This window comes from Gadus chalcogrammus, chromosome 6, assembly GCF_026213295.1.
Source record: "Gadus chalcogrammus isolate NIFS_2021 chromosome 6, NIFS_Gcha_1.0, whole genome shotgun sequence".
Classification (NCBI taxonomy): Eukaryota; Metazoa; Chordata; class Actinopteri; order Gadiformes; family Gadidae; genus Gadus; species Gadus chalcogrammus.
The window spans coordinates 25,675,293-25,692,219 of record NC_079417.1 but is presented as its reverse complement, the minus strand read 5'-3'; positions in this window follow the sequence as shown (position 1 = coordinate 25,692,219).

Genomic DNA, 16,927 nt, shown 5'->3' with positions numbered 1-16,927 from the left:
AATTCACGCGAACGTGAGTGGGGGTTTTCACAGCGGAACAGAAATTAAGGACCGCACCTGGCAGTCATTCCCATTGGAATTATCTTAATAAACAAATTAAATATCTATTTAACAAACAAACCCCACACAATTCACACGGTCGTGTGTGGGGGTTTCACAGCACAACCCTACTGCTGCTGCAGAGGGGAGTCATCACTTCAGCCTTGTGTTTTTAGTGTTTAACTTCAGAGCCTATGATAATCAAAATATGTAAAGCTTTCAAAATAGGGTAGAAACGTTTCGTCTTTCCGTGCTTCACGCTCGTTCACCAGTACTTTCCTCCTGCACGCACAAGCAAAGTTGGTTAACCAGGGAAAAAATAGCGAAAAACTTTAATAGGAAAACTTTAAACAGTCCTCAGGGGCTTAAAGCGCCTGCACGATTAACGTGACGGATTGTAGATTTCCCAAGTTTCAAACTTACCTGGTCTCACGAAAAACCGAAGCAAGAAGGCAAAAGAGGAAGAGCCATGTCCTTGCGTCCGCTTTATGCGGCAGGACCTGCCTCCAATCAGTCACAGGTGACAATTTTGATCTGAGGGTCTCGCGACAAGTAGCTGAATGGCATCATTCGTAGTAAGACCGTGGTGACGGTCAGAGAGAGGTCGAAATAGATCTACATTTGCCTCAAACAATGTTAGGCTTACAGCCCATGTAAATAGTTGTGAAATAATGTTTTTGTTGTTCTTTTCTGTTTGATATTGTGGAAAGGATGTTAGTGAATGATTCAGAGCATGATGCATTTTAAATGGCATCACTTATGGTATTGTTTCTTTATTTTTCTTAAAACAATTGTAGCTGAAAATAAACATAGCCAAATTACAACCAATAGCTTCAGTCATTGAGGGCAAAAATATGCCCAATGATATGTTTGTTTTACAAATCAAGAGTAGGCCTGATTTGATTAATTGGCTTTGCATCCTTTCCTTCCTTTCCTGCCCTTGTAGTCCAAGACATGCTGCCAACCAGCTTTCTAAGTCCAATGCTGCCACTGGTTGATTTGTATCAATTCACATAATTATCTCTTCCTGCTATTTTGTAGTTCACCACCCTAAAACAACTTGAGTGTCTCATACTTATGCCATAATAGGCCACTATCAGTGCAAGCAGGCTAATGGCAACCAAGCACGCAGTCCTTCCTCCCTCACTTTAAAAACCACCAGCCGCCACTGATTGATTGATGATTTCTACGTGGGCTTAGGCAGATAGGCCTACATGCTCCAAAAACAGATCGCTATATATTTATTTATTTTACTGAACACAGCCTGCATGACGTGAACAAGAGACGTCCAAAAAATTACTTCACACAGTGTATCTTTTTACAATTGATTTGTTACCAGCATTCGTAGTGTTGATCAGCAGAGAAATAGTCTGCCAAAGACATTGACGTCGCTTAGCAACTGAGGATGCTTGGGTTGATAAGTTACCGGACTACTTGCGGAGTGATATGATAGAAAAAAAAAAAGTTCCTTGACAGCGGTCATTTTATGCTTAGCAACAGTGAATTATCAAAAAATGATTCACCACCGGAAGTTCAAGGCCCATGCAAGTGAACAGCATTGAGAAGAGCCGTGTAATAAATAACGATAGTCACATTCATTATTCGATATTCTACGTGACGATCGTTGCCCATCCCTACTCCATAAACCCTGCTCGCTTGCATCAGCTAACATTACTGAACTTCTGCTAGTGAAGGCTTGCAGCAGCTCTTGGTCAAATTAATTAGCCTACTTAGCTTTAGACTAGACGGATTTCAGAAAAAAGGCCTTCAATAAGAAGTGAGGATCACTTATGGGTAAAAGTCGGGAACCGGCCTACCTTACATATTTCAAGGGTGCTGAGTCCAAAAAAAACGGTACCCAAGTGAAATTTTGATTTTTTGACCTTCTAATTTGCATATCAAAATGGCCACCAAATTGCCCATCTTGCACAGTCATTGGACCATTTCCCCCTAGTTTTTTTGTAAGTAGGCAATCAAGATGAGGAAATTAAGTTTCAAGATCGATAGTCAAGGGTCAGAGCAAGGATATAGTGGAGGCTCACTGCCTTTTTTTTATGTATATACATGCAAATGTACAACTTCTAAGGTGGAATTAAGCATTATGTGTGTCATTTTTAGGTGGACATAAATATTCAATAAAGGTTACTCTGAAATTTCCCCTGTTGGTATGACAAATTATGTACACCATATTACATGATAACAAAGAAAAATATCCATTGCAAGTTGTCTGAGATTTCATGTTTTTATGCAAGTTAAGCATTTGTTCTCTAAATTCTAAGACGGGAAAAACCCAGGTGAATAGGGAAAAATATTCAAAAAGAGGCCACCATGAAACTCCCCAAGTTTAATATTTAGATCAGGACATAGATCAGTCCCATCTCTGAGGACCCTTTACCTGAGGTGAATTTAACAACAAAGAGGATCCTAACAGTTTCACACGCTTTGGTAAGTTTCCTGTTATTTGATTATTTTAGACAAACTACGTCAATATTCCTTAGTTATTGATTGAACTTGTTAACCCTATTTATCCAAAATTATACTTTTTCAACCATAGTGGGTCAAAATTGTGTATTTCCATGATATTGAGATGGCGATTGAGAAAACTAGCTAACAGTTTTGGAGGGAAAAAACAGCTAGCTAGTTTTTCCAAGTTGTGCCCTAAAGATTACCACCTCTGTTGATACAAGTTTATTTCTTAGAATTCCACCCCAAACATAGCCCTGTGGTAGCATAAACCCCCTACTCTCTAGCTAGCTAGCTAATAAGCTATCATAGGGCGGGGTCATCCCTATGTTCCCCTGGTCCTATGTTCCCCGGGTCCTATGTTCCCCGGGTCCTATGTTTCCTGATCGGGGAACATAGGACCCTTTTTTTAAAAAAAGGTCCTATGTTCCCCGATTTTCCCAAAAAGGGTCCTATGTTCCCCTGTAGCCATACATACCGGGGAGCATAGGACCCTTTTTGGGAAAAGCGGGGAACATAGGACCCTTTTCTGGGAAAAGGGTCACACGAAGGGTTACACGAAGGGAAAACGCTATATTTCCACGCGGTTTGGCCTCTCATTTACACAAAAACGCAGTTTTTGTCACAGAAAACGATCATTTCTAAAAACTCCGGCCAAAGTGGAGATTTCTGAAAACGCCGGTTACGTGTTGTCGTGTCAACGGGGGGAAACGGGGTTTTAGGTTCTGAAGCGTCACATTATGCGCCAGGAAATGCTTAACGTCATATGAGCGCCCTATGTTTACAGTTTGTTTGTTTGTTACAGGAAGACGCTCGTGTTATTCGTTGTTGTTGATTCTGCGGATTCTGATTGGCTTGCATGGCTTTAATTGCACTCAACGGCGTATTTATGCGTTTTGATGTAAACGACAACTTTTTTGAAAACGATATTGTGTGCACAATGTTATTTTTGAAAACGGAGGGGGGGAAATATTCGTTTCTATAAATACCCTGCTACGTATAAACGTGGCCTTAGTAATGCATCTGACCAAGGATTGGCAAAAGCTAGGCATGCCGCCAGAACCAGGAGAAATGTAAAGGACTTAAAGAACAGTGTTTTGATTGATCGTGTTGCAGATGTATTGGACTCTGCTGCAGCCCAGAGTGTTGTATGGCATAAAATGTGCTATTCCCACTTCACTGACAAAGAAAATTAGAACGTTTGCAAAAGAGAGGGGGTTCTGAACATGCAGGTAGCAGCAGTCAAACTGCAAAAGCACATGATTCTGAACATGCAGGTATAGCAGCAGTCAAACTGCACAAGAACATGCCTCTGAACTTGCAGGTAGCAGCAGACAAACTGCACAAGCATATGACTCTGAACATGCAGGTACCAGCAGACAAACTGCACAAGCACAACCTTGCAGTAGTAGGTCTTCACTGCGAATGCAAATGGATCCAGTAGATTGGAGTTTATGCCTGTTCTGCCAAACAGATGTTTTGAAGAAACCATTGAGATCAGTAATGATAACCAAACGGAGTGATCAAATGTTTCAAGCTTCTTCTTTAGACCATAACATTTAGCTACTTGATTTTCTAGCAGTAGCAGCAAGGCTATTGTGGCAAACCCACGCCGGCGGGCGTGGGGTTGTCAAACTCGTCAACGGTCTGAACAGCTCCCTCTCTATGGACAAGTAGTCCAAGGGAGATACATCCCCTTCAACACGGCTGTAACCGCCCACCAATCAAGCAGGCACAGACAATCATGGGGATTGAGATCACCTGGGGGAAGGCGGCGGCAGAGGAGTATTAAAGGCTGAGCACACGGCAGTCAAGGGAGAGAGACGCAGAGGCGAGACCGACATGCTTTTGCCCTAACGTGTGGAATACTTTCCCCTAGGAATAGCTGAAGGACGCCAGGAGCAACATTCGTGCCGGACACCAAGACGGGCCTGGCTGGAGATCCCCCACCCCTTTTCCCCATAGTGGAAGTTGCCTTAGTTAATTTATGATTTTCCTTATTCCCCTGAGCGGTCCTGAAATAAAACCCTCGTTCCGACACCGGGCATGAGCGTCTTTTATTGGGAATCCCAGCCACCGACCACTGGGGTTGCCGCACTATAAAGAAAACCGAACACTTAATAGTAGCCACTGCCAAATAAAATGTGGTAGATTCCAAGAGACAGTCAGTCAATGACTATTTAATTTGTCATTAATTGATATTTAATTGGTCAAGAGTCATTAATTCGTCTGAAATATACCAGCACATACACATTTGACTAGCTTGTGCTAGCTCCCGCCTAGCAATAACGTCAATGATTGAGCTCTGGCTAACTGTTTTTCTGTCAATTCACCTGCAAGACTCGTTGATACCTGACTTCGGAATAAATCCATTATTTTTGAGCACTTAGATGCATCACGTAAATCCTTCCACTGTCAAAAATATTTTGCTCAAACTTGCACGCTTTCTCGGTCTGACGTATCTTGGGTCATGCCATTAAACATGGGGCCACTCATATATCCCCCTACATTTCCGAAAATAGACTTGACCTGCAATCTGTTTATTGGATAAATGCATTTCCTAATCCCAGGAGTCTTTGCTCCTTTCTACGTCAATTCAAGAACAAACAAAGAAATTAAACTGCAGTTCGTATTTTTTATTCATGACCATGAAAGTTCTGTAACGCCTGAATAATGAAGAATTAAAAAAAACATGAATGATATATACAGAGTTAAATACAATACAATACAATTAAATACAACTTTCAGACCAGTGGTAGCCTACTGACTGCACATGCCATTGATTCTAAACTTTCTATTTCATTCAGGTTGTGACAGAGAAAGGAAAAAAGCAAGTTGGTTCTGTCACATCGGCTGAGAGAGGAGAATTGGTGACTGTGGTGTGTGCAGTGAATGCTGCTGGGAATGCCACATCTCCCATGTTTGTCTTCCCCAGAGTTAAGTTTAAGGACTGCTTCATGATAGGAGCACCTCCAGGAGCCAAAGGTACCTCCACCAGAACGGGATGGATGAATGAAGACACCTGGCCTGAGTTCCTTGATCACCTGATACAGCACACTAACTGCACCCCTGACCGTCCCATGCTGCTTATCCTGGATAACCTGAAGGCTCACATCTCACTCAAAGCAGTAGAAGTAGCCAAGAGCAACGGTATTGTTCTGCTCACTCTCCTTCTCCACACATCCCATCGATTGCAGCCTCTCGACGTGACCGTGTATGGCCCGTTCAAGACCCATTACAGCCGAGCTCTTGATGGGTGGATGAGATCTAACCCTGGCAAAACAGTCTCCATCTACCAGATTGCTGGACTTGTGAATGAGGCCTTCATGTCAGCAGTGACACCACGCAACATCACTTCTGGATTTAGGTCCACTGGGATTTTCCCATATAACCGAGAAATTTTCCCTGATGGAGCGTTTGCAGCATCCATGGTGTCCGACCGGCCAAACCCTGAGCTGCAGCCTGCCACTGCAGATGATCCGGATGGTCCACCCACTTCAGATGGTCCACCCGCTGCAGATGGTCCACCCGTTGCAGATGGTCCACCCGCTGCAGATGGTCCACCCGCTGCAGATGGTCCACCTGCTGCAGATAAATCACTCGATGATGCTAATTCATCCACTGCGCATGGTCCACATGGATGTGCCCCGCCATTTGACTCAGATGTGCCACGTGTTCCCAGCCGACCTGGATATGTGTCCCCTCGTGAAATCGTACCACTTCCCAAATTTTCCCCCAGAACACAAACCAAACGAAAGCGTGAGAAGACAGCCATCATAACTGATACTCCTGAGAAGCAGGCAATTGAAAAGGCTTATAAAGAAAGTCAAAAGAAACTGGCAGGGAAAAAGCTAAATAGCAAAGAAAAGGGAAAACCGAAAAAGAAAGCAACCAAAAAGAAAATCGTAGTTAGCAGCTCTGAGGAGAGTGATGTCCCTGTCCCACTTGATGATGTGTCTGACGAAGAGAGGATGAGAGAAGTGATCCAGGAAACACAGATCTGTCCGTGGGTGACTTTGTCATAGTAAACTTTGCAACCAAACACAGGAGTGTCCGTTACATTGGCATGGTTGAGAAAGTTGAGGATGACGAAATACTTGCACAATTTCTCAGAAGAATCAAGGGAAACACGAAAGAGTGGGAGAGACCCATGTTTGCTATAAAGGAAAATGATGTGGCACATGTTCATAAAAGTGACGTGGTGAAGAAGCTGCCTCAACCTAAAAGGCCTGGAGGAACCACACTGAGAGAGCAACTCTTCATCTTTCCCTGTAACCTTCAGGGCTGGAATTTAGAGTAGCCTACTTCGAGTTAACACATAAAGCACATCCAAAGAGTAGGCTGATGTTCTAATCCAGGTGGATCTAGTCCTGTGTTCTGAGTCCCAGGCTGTTCTAGCTGTTTCTTTTTTGTGTTCTGACTCCCAGACTGTGTTCTAATCTATCTGGTTCTATCCGTCATTTGAATTTTAATTAAAACATTTTGAATTATACTATGTTGTATTTGATTTTGTTCAGAGTTACTTTAAAGTGTTTAGAAAAAAAAGGGCTTAATTGACAATCCCCATGATTCTGTTAGTCTGAAATTAGTTGTGGAATGTGTGGTTGTCAAGCTAGCTGTCAGGATTCTAACTGTTACAACATGTGTTGTTATGGTAGTTTCAGAGTGGATAAAGTAAGTGGATCAGTTTACCCCTTGCTGATTCACTTTACCCCATTGATTTAGCTGGTCTGTCTCAGTTTACCCCTGAGATGGTGTAAAGTGAGACACAAGACCACTTTTTAAAAAACAATCATATTTTCACTGCCCTTCGTCCTGAATTCATTCTGATAATTTCCATGGCTAGGAAACCTCCTGAATTAATGGTAAATGTGTACATTTTACTGATATGTCATTTTTGCTCGCTTAGAGGGGAGCAAATGTAAAAAATGTCTCACTTTACCCCACTCTCCCCCTAAGTCAATTTCTGTGTAGTTAGGAGTGGGATTTAAATATTGTTTATCGTCCTTTTGTAGTTTTCACGGTGCCAAACAGTGTACGAGGAGAGTAATAAAGACAAAGACATCAGTATGAAGCTTGGCCATTATTACATTGGACCGCTGCAGTAACAGTGAAAATGTACCGCCAGCATGGACGACAGTTCAAAGTAATGGTAATGAAGAGAGGAGGGAAGCATGATCGCGGAGCAGCGTGTAAAGGCCTATTCATACCTCCTGATCCGGACGAAATCCGTCTGTCCGTACCAAACGTTGTCCCCGGTACTACCCTTTATACCTCCGTCCGGTTTCAGCGTTGTTCGGGATGTTGCAATACATACTCTAAAGGCCAGTGACTCTCGTGTCGCAAACATGCAAACATGGCATCCGTAGAGGAGATGATTTTGCTTTGTGTCATCCGAAATCGGGAAAAAAAGGTGCAAAAAGTGTAGGCCTACGCTGCGTGGCATGTGACACCCCTCACCAACCCGCAGATTCCCTACTCAAAATTTTGCGCCATTTTTAAGTGACCAGTTACAACTCATTGCTAAAGCAGGTGAACAATAAAATAAAAAGGTCAGGTATATAGTATAATATAAGTATAAAACATTGCCCAAATTGAGATATGAAAAATAACAGAGATGGAGCGTACCGGCGCTACTTCAGCTACAGAAGAAGAAATCTTCACGGGAGAGAAAGTTAACCCCAAAGATGCAGGAGATAAAGCAACAAGAGACTTCTCAGAAGGAGAATGTATTCAGTAGACTGCATGAAAACTGGAAATAACAAGTTAGAGCTGCATGCATTACACTTCAAGAAGAGTGCTCTGACAAAGATCTTAGTGTCATGATCGAGGATGTTGAGGAGCTTGAGACTAAAGTGAGAGGTGTGTATGAGGAAATACGCTCTCAGTCAGCACCCTCTACTGAGATTAGGAGAAGGATGGACTCTTGCACAGCAGTAACGTCGGATTTGATGGGGCTACTGAAAGTGTGCATGAGTGAAGTGGGACTAGACGAGAATGATGCTAAGGCAGAAAATGCAAGACTACTAAACAAAGAATACACACAGTCAATATTTGGGACCACAAACACCAAATCTACTGTCAGAAGCTGTCACTCAAACTGTTCATCACGACACCATAGCATTACAATCCAAAGAGTAGAGTTTGCTGCACAGGTGGCCGCAAATAAAGCTGAAATGCAGATGGAAAAGGCAATTGCTACCCAAAAGAAAGAATATCACAAACTGGAAGATCAGAGAGATCTTCAAGTAATGGCTGCTAATCTTAAGGCCTACTCTGATGCCGACTCAGGTGAGACTTGGGACGAAGACAAAGCAGCATGCAGTAGGGCTTTGACTTTTGCCCAGAAATCATATTCGAAGTTTGTTTGTTTATTAATATTCGAATATATTCGAATATTTATCAATAACATTTTGACCATTAAATGCCTTCAGTAAGACCTATATGGTATAAAACTTAAGTTGTATATGTTTTGTCCACCAGAGGGCAGTGTATCAGTCAATGTCAAATTGACGTTGACTGCAGCTTGCCGGGATGTAGTGTAGACAGGTGGGCTCTCAAGTTGCTGGTTGTCCCGTGGCATGAGAGTTTGGTCCTACATATTCAACGTATTACTTTATCCTTACCGGTTATTTTCCCCTGTATTTTTTTAGAACCGAAATTAGTGCCAAACTTTGCTTTTGAAATGGTGAGGAGTAGGGCTGGCCCGAATCCCATTTTTCAGGCGTTTCGAATACTCGTTGGTTTTTCCGAGCGAATATTCGAATACTCGTTCCAGAAAAACACACCATCAAAAACAACATTAATAATCCCTTCTCCCTGGAACCAATTTTGATAGTATCTGCATATTTTGAACGTTAATTAGTAGGCCTAAGTAAGTTGGAGTTCCTTGGTTTTTTCCCGTGGAAGCGAACAGCTGTTGTTCGGTTCCAAATGAGCTGTCCTCTGCCATCTCAGCCCTCACGGCAGCTTTTCAATTCATCCTGGAACGTGCATCTTTTCAGGGAATTTGTACAATAAATCCATAACAAATACCGACTACATAGATTGTCTTATGTGTCCATATTATATCCATTATATTGACCGGGTATTCCCAAGACGCTCACACTCTGCAGCAAGCCAGTCACAGTTGATTGGCGCGGCGCTGTAACAGAGGAAATCTCAGCCATGAACTTCCCAAATACCGCCAGCTCTTTAAGTGCCCAACCAGAGAGGAGAACACGCTGGATCAAGGGACGGTGTGATAGGCCTTCTTTTAAGTTACACAACTTAAAAGAAGGCCTATCACACCGTCCCCCGCGCTGCACTGGGACACTCTGACCACGTCATGGTCCACCTGATTCCTGCATACAGGCAGAAGTTAAAACTCTGTAAACCTGTTGTGAGAACGTCTAAGCAGTGGACTAGTGAGGCTGTGGAGGATCTTAAGGCGTGCTTGGACTGCACTGACTGGGATATTTTCAGGTCTGCCACCAACAGTCTTGATGAGTACACAGATGCTGTGACATCTTATATCAGCTTCTGTGAGCACAGCTGTGTACCATCTCGCAGCAGGGTGATCTACAACAACAACAAACCCTGGTTCACAGCAGAACTCGGACAGCTACGGTTGGCAAAGGAGAAGGCGTTTCGGAGCGGAGTCAAAGACCGGTTTAAGGAGTCCAAACACAGGTTTAGCAAGGCGGTGAGAGATGCTAAACTCTCTTATTCAAAGAGACTCCAACGGCAGTTCTCAGATAACGACCCAGCGTCTGTCTGGAAGGGTCTGAGACTGCTCACCAATTACAAACTGTCTGCCCCCCACTCCATCGACGACCCTCACCTGGCCAACGACCTGAACAAACCCCGCAAGGCAACAGGACCGGACTCTGTCTCCCCCTCCACCCTCAAGCACTGCAGATCAGCTGTCTCCAGTATTTACAGACATTTTTAACACCTCGCTGGAGACATGCCATGTACCAGCCTGTTTTTAATCCTCCACCATCATCCCCATCCCCAAAAAAAAAAGGCCAATAGAACTCAAAGACTACAGACCAGTCGCCTTGACCTCTGTGGTCATGAAATCCTTTGAGCGCCTTGTCATGTCGCACCTCAAATCCATCACGGACCCTCTCCTGGACCCCATGCAGTTCGCCTACAGAGCCAACAGGTCTGTGGACGATGCTGTAAACATGGCCCTCCACTTCATCCTCTAGCACCTGGACTCAGCAGGAACCTACGCCAGGATCCTGTTTGTGGATTACAGCTCTGCTTTCAACACCATCATCCCCACTTTGCTACAGGACAAGCTCTCCCAGCTGTACGTGCCCGACTCCACCTGCCGGTGGATCACTGACTTCCTGTCTGACAGGAAGCAACATGTGAAGCTGGGGAAGCACGTCTCCAACAGCCTGACCATCAGCACCGGATCCCCACAGGGCTGCGTCCTTTCTCTCCCTGCTCTTCTCCCTGTACACCAATAGCTGCACCTCCAGTCACCAGTCTGTCAAGCTCCTGAAGTTTGCAGATGACACCACCCTCATCGGGCTCATCTCTGGCGGAGATGAGTCTGCCTACAGGTGGGAGATTGACCACCTGGTGGCTTGGTGTGGCCAAAACAACTGGAAAAGACAGTGGAGATGGTTGTGGACTTCAGGAGGAATGCAGCCCCACCCTCCCCCATCACCTTGTGTGACTCCCCAGTCAACACCGTGGAGTCCTTCCGCTTCGTGGGCACAGTCATCAGCCAGGACCTCAAGTGGCAGCAGAACGTCAGCTGCATCACCAAAAAGGCACAGCAGAGGATGTTCTTCCTGCGGCAGCTGAAAAGGTTCAACCTGCCAAAGGCCATGATGGTGCACTTCTACACCTCCATCATAGAGTCCATCCCCACCTCCTCCATCACCATATGGTACGCTGCTGCTAACGTCAAAGACAGGAGCAGACTGCAGCGTATCATCCGCTATGCTGAAAAGGTGATCGGCTGCAACCTGCCGACCCTCCAGGACCTGCATGCCTCCAGGACACTGAGGCGTGCAAGGAAGATCATGTTGGACCCCTCCCACCCCGGCATATACTCTTTGAAACACTCCCCTCTGGTAAGTGGTTGAGGTCTGTCAAGACCAAAACCTCCCACCACAAAAACAGTTTCTTCCCGTCTGCAACTGGCCTCATCAACAACGGCCCCGAACCCCCACTGACACTGACACGCACACTACCCCCCCTTCCCCCATCAACACCCACATGTCATCTGCCTATGATGACAACAAGTTTTGCACTACTTGCATCATCACGCACAATTGTACATATATTCTTGTCTTCTTATCTTATTACGGTGCATATGTATATGTATATAGAGTATCTTTAATTTATTTTTATTTTTTATTTACTCTTATTTTTTTCAGTACATATTTTTCAATACTTGCATTATTGTTTATTGTTTACTGTCTATTGTTTGTTAAGATCTTGCGCAACGAATACCAAGACAAATTCCTAATATGTGTAAATGTATTTGGCAATAAACCTTTTCTGATTCTGATTCTGTACAGCAAACGTAAACAAACAACTAAGCTAAGGTTAGCATTTCGCTAAGCATTACTTTTCCTCCCGAGATCCCGCTAATGTTGTGTTATAAGGTAAAGGGAAACAAGATATCTATTCTTCCTCCACCTCTCTTGCTTCTCTGCTTTGTGTCACTTATACTTTGCCTCCCTTGCTCTGGTAACGTCATGTACGTGAAAAAAAAGAATACTGATTTAGGCTTTGAATACTAATTTTCCGAACGAGTATTAGAATATTCGAATAATTCGGGCCAGCCCTAGACAGGAGTGTAAATTTCGATCACCTCCTCGGGGGCTGTTCTTGGTGTTGACGCGGCCATTGTTTTGCTATAAAATACAAAATATTCAGAAACCACCTACACGCCACCTACAGGAGCCCAGATGAACAATAATAGCCTTGCTAATGAGCTAATGAAATCATTAGCAAAGGCTTTACATGACACAATGGTTCTCACCAGACTCCCTGCACCTGAGCCATCAATCTTCTCAGGAGACTATGTTACGTCTTTGGAGTGGGGTACAAGCTTAAAGTCATTAATAAAACAACGATGCAGAAATCCAGCAGACACATTTTTCTTTCTGCAGAAATACATCAGTGGTGAAGCTCTATCAGTATTGGAAGGACGCTTAAGGATGATGAAGCCTACGACCAAGCATGGAAAGCTTTAAATACTAGATATGGCCACCCCTTTGTAATTCAGCGTGCATTCAGAGAAAAATTTAGCAGTTGGCCAAAGATTGGCTCAAGAGAGTCAGCGAAGTTGAGACAATTTAGTGATTTTCTGACAGCTTGCAACAATGCCATGCCTTACGTTAAAGGGCTACAGCTGTTAAATGACTGTTAAGAGAATCAAAAAATGCTCCAGAAACTCCCTGATTGGATAACCTAATGCTGGAATCGCTATGCCTCAAAGCAGTTGCGACAGTCTGAAGAATACCCCAGTTTCATAGAGTTCATTGATTTTCTGGCAGAACAATCAGAAATAGCATGCAATCCTGTGTCATCCTTTCAGGCCCTGGAGCCTACTGAAGAAAGGCCCTTTAGAGATATAAAGCAGCCAAAGTCTACTGCATTCACCGAAAATGTGGAAGCATGGGACAGATCAAATACAGTGATGAAATCATACAGTCCTGTCGATAACAGTGCAAATCCTCAAACCAAGTCATATGCATTTGCTGTGGAGAAAGCCACTTCATCCACAAGTGCCAGAAGTTTTTCAATAAACCTGCAGAGGACCAAAGAAAGTCCATATTTGACATTAACCTGTCTTTTGGCTGTCTTAGAAGAGGACACAAATCAAAAGAATGTGAGACTGAAGTTAATTGCAGCATTTGCAAAAAATCTCATCCAACGCCACCTCAAGAAGACCGTCCGGCTTCTACCGCGCACACATCTTCTCAGGCAAGGCAACCAGAGGAAAACTCATCCATCCACTCTTGCCTCGTGGACGAAGGCGATGGTGGGAGAACATCCATGATTGTGCCCGTATGGATTTCTTCAACTAGTCATCCTGAAACAGAGACATTAGTGTATGCCCTATTTAGATACACAGAGTAGCAACATTTTTCTGGACCAAGAGGTATGTGTAAAGACGGGGGCAGAGTTAGAAACAGTTAAGGCTTACCAATATAATGGGAAAAGATTCCATTGTTCAGAGTGAGAGAGCTAGTGGTCTTACAGTTAGAGGATACTCTTCATTAAGCTTTATTAACTTGCCACCTGCCTATACCAGAGATTTCGTCCCCCTCGAACGCTCCCACATTCCTGTCCCTGAAACTGGCAAAAGGAAATCCCAGGACTGATGGATTATGCAGTTGGACTCCTAATAGGCTACGATTGTGCCAGAGCGTTGGCGCAAAGGCAAGTCCTCGCAGGAGGCGATGATGAGCCATACGCCATCAAGAGAGATCTGGGTTCTAGCATTGTTGGCAGCTCGTTGCGCATAGCAAAGTAGAAGTGACAGGTCCGTGCCACGTGTATCTGTCAAGGTACTGCCTATATTGACACCAGCCGCAGTCTGGTGTCAATAGAGGCCAAGCCCTTGAATCAGAGCCCTTGAATCAGATTTCAAGGATACAAAGCCAGGGGATAAGAGCATTGTAACAGGATCAGAGAGCGCACGGAGGCCACAGTTTGTCTTCCCTCACTGGGAGCGTCTTTATTTGGAAGCGTAACAAAACAAAACAGAGACTTGAAACTAAAATTGAAATTAACGTCCAGGAGAGTCCTCGCGTTCTGCGATCCACGACCTGGGATCTGTGGTGGGGAACAAGTTGGACCTCTCTCTCTCTGCTCCCCGGTCTGCCCCTACTAACCACAAAGCAGGCACATAAATACAAACAATCCCTGATTGGCCTGAGTGCTGACACCTGCTCGCACTCAGGTCCAACCCCCCCAGCCAATCCGGTGCGCTCCCAACCTGCCCATACTCCCCCTGCAGGCCAGACGTTGCATGTCCCCCCACACACCCCCACCGCCCGACACATGCCGGGGTCACACCCGGCCGCCAACTCACTCCCCCCCCCCAGAGCGGGAGAGGAAGTGCGCCACGGCCATCTGCGCCCCAGGCCTGTGCACGACCCGAAAATTAAAGGGTTGCAACGCGAGGTACCACCGGGTGATCCTCGCATTGACGTCCTTCATGCGGTGGAGCCACTGGAGGGGGGCGTGGTCGGAGTAGAGGGCGAACGAGCGCCCCAGCAGGTAGTAGCGGAGGGCGCCGACCGCCCACCGGATGGTGAGACACTCCTTCTCCACCGTGCTGTACCGACCCTCCCGGTCTGATCATTTCCGGCTCAGGTACAGCACCGGGCGGTCGACCCCCTCCACCTGCTGGGTCAGGACCGCGCCCAACCCCCTATCCGACGCGTCCGTCTGCAGGGAGAAAGGGATATCAAAGTTAGGAGCGCACAGGACCGACTTTCCACAGAGGGCTGTTTTAATAGCCTCAAACGACACCTGACATGGCTCCGACCACTGGACTGTATCGGGGGCCCTGTTACGGATGAGGTCGGTCAAGGGGCTGGCCAGGTCGGAGAAGTGTGGTACAAACTGCCGGTAATACCCCGCCAGCCCAAAGAACCGCCTCACCTCTTTCTTGGTCCTGGGCCGAGGGGAGGTGGCGGCCCCTGCGGTCTTCGCGACCTGTGGACGGAACTCCCCCCCCCCCAGGTGGTACCCCAGATATTGGATCTCCCTCCGCCCGATCACGCACTTCCTCGGGTTGGCCGTGAGCCCCGCCCGTCTCAGCGACTGAAGAACGGCCGCCACCTGCCGCATCTGCTGCTTCCACGTTCCGCTATAGATGACGATGTCATCAATGTAGGCAGCAGCATACGCGGCGTGGGGCCGTAACACCCGGTTCATCCGCTGAAACGTGGCTTGGGCCCCGAACAACCCGAACGGAAGCAACTGGTACAGACCGAGCGGAGTGGAGAAGGCTGTTTTTTCCCGGGCTGCTGGAGACAGCGGAATCTGCCAGTAGCCCTTCGTGCAGTCCAGAGTCGTATAATAGGTGGCCATACCAAGCCGGTCCATGAGCTCGTCGATCCGAGGCATTGGGTAGGCGTCGAACTTCGACACCGCATTCACCCTACGATAGTCTACACAGAACCGGACAGACCCGTCCGGCTTCCCCACAAGCACGACGGGACTGCACCAGTCCCTGTGAGACTCCTTGACCACGCCGAACTCCAACATTGTTGCCAATTCGCGCCGCACCACATCTTGTTTGTGGACGGGCAGCCTGTAGGGGCGTGTCTGCACCGTTAAAACGGGCTGCGTCTCGATGAGTAATTAGCGGGGTGCGACCGGGCAGGGGCGAAAAGACGTCGGCGAACCGGAGTTGCAGAACGGCAACGTCCCGCGCCTGACTCCCTGAGAGACCCTTGCCCTGACCGACCGGGGGGGTGGGGCTGGGCTAGGGACGTCCGGCCCATGCTCTTCCCTCTCCGGTAACGTTGACGCAAATGCGACAGGGACCGCATCATTCCACCTCTTTAGGAGGTTGATGTGGTAGACCTGTTTGTTTTCGCCCCTGTCCGAACGCGCTACCTCGTAATCCACGTCCCCAACCCGCCGTGTGACCACAAAGGGCCCTTGCCACTTCGCGAGTAATTTGGTGCTAGAGGTGGGCAATAGTACAAGGACCTTATCCCCCGGAGTGAGATCACGTAATCTAGTCCCTCTGTCGTACAGGCGTCTCTGACTCTCCTTGGCTCGGGGCAAGTGCTCACGTGACAATACCCCTAGTGGGTGAAGTCGATGATGTACTGGATTTCGTTCTTGCTGTCACTGGACCCCTTCTCCAAGTTTTCTTTAATGAGGTCCAGGACGCCCCTGGGCTTGCGCCCATCTCATCTCATCTCTCATCTTCGTCCACTTATCCGAGGTCGGGTTGCGGGGGGAGCAGCTCAAGCAAGGGTCCCCAGACTTCCCTTTCCCGGGCCACATTGACCAGCTCTGACGGGGGGATCCCGAGGCGTTCCCAGGCCAGTGTTGAGATATAATCTCTCCACCTAGTCCTGGGTCTTCCCCGAGGTCTCCTCCCCAGTTGCCAGATGCCCGAACCACCTCAGCTGACTCCTTTCTAAGTAAAGGAGCAGCGGCTCTAATCCGAGTTCCTCAAGGATGACTGAGCTTCTCACCCTATCCCTAAGGGAGACGCCAGCCACCCTTCTGAGAAAACTCATCTCGGCCACTTGTACACGAGATCTCGTCCTTTCGGTCATCACCCAACCCTCATGACCATAGGTGAGGATAGGAATGAAGATCGATTATTATAATCATGAAACAATTTGATGTCGGTAGATTATGTTATTTCCCTCCTCTCGCTCTAAACCTCTATTCTTTCATTTCTCCTTCGTTCTTATTCCTGTTTATTACT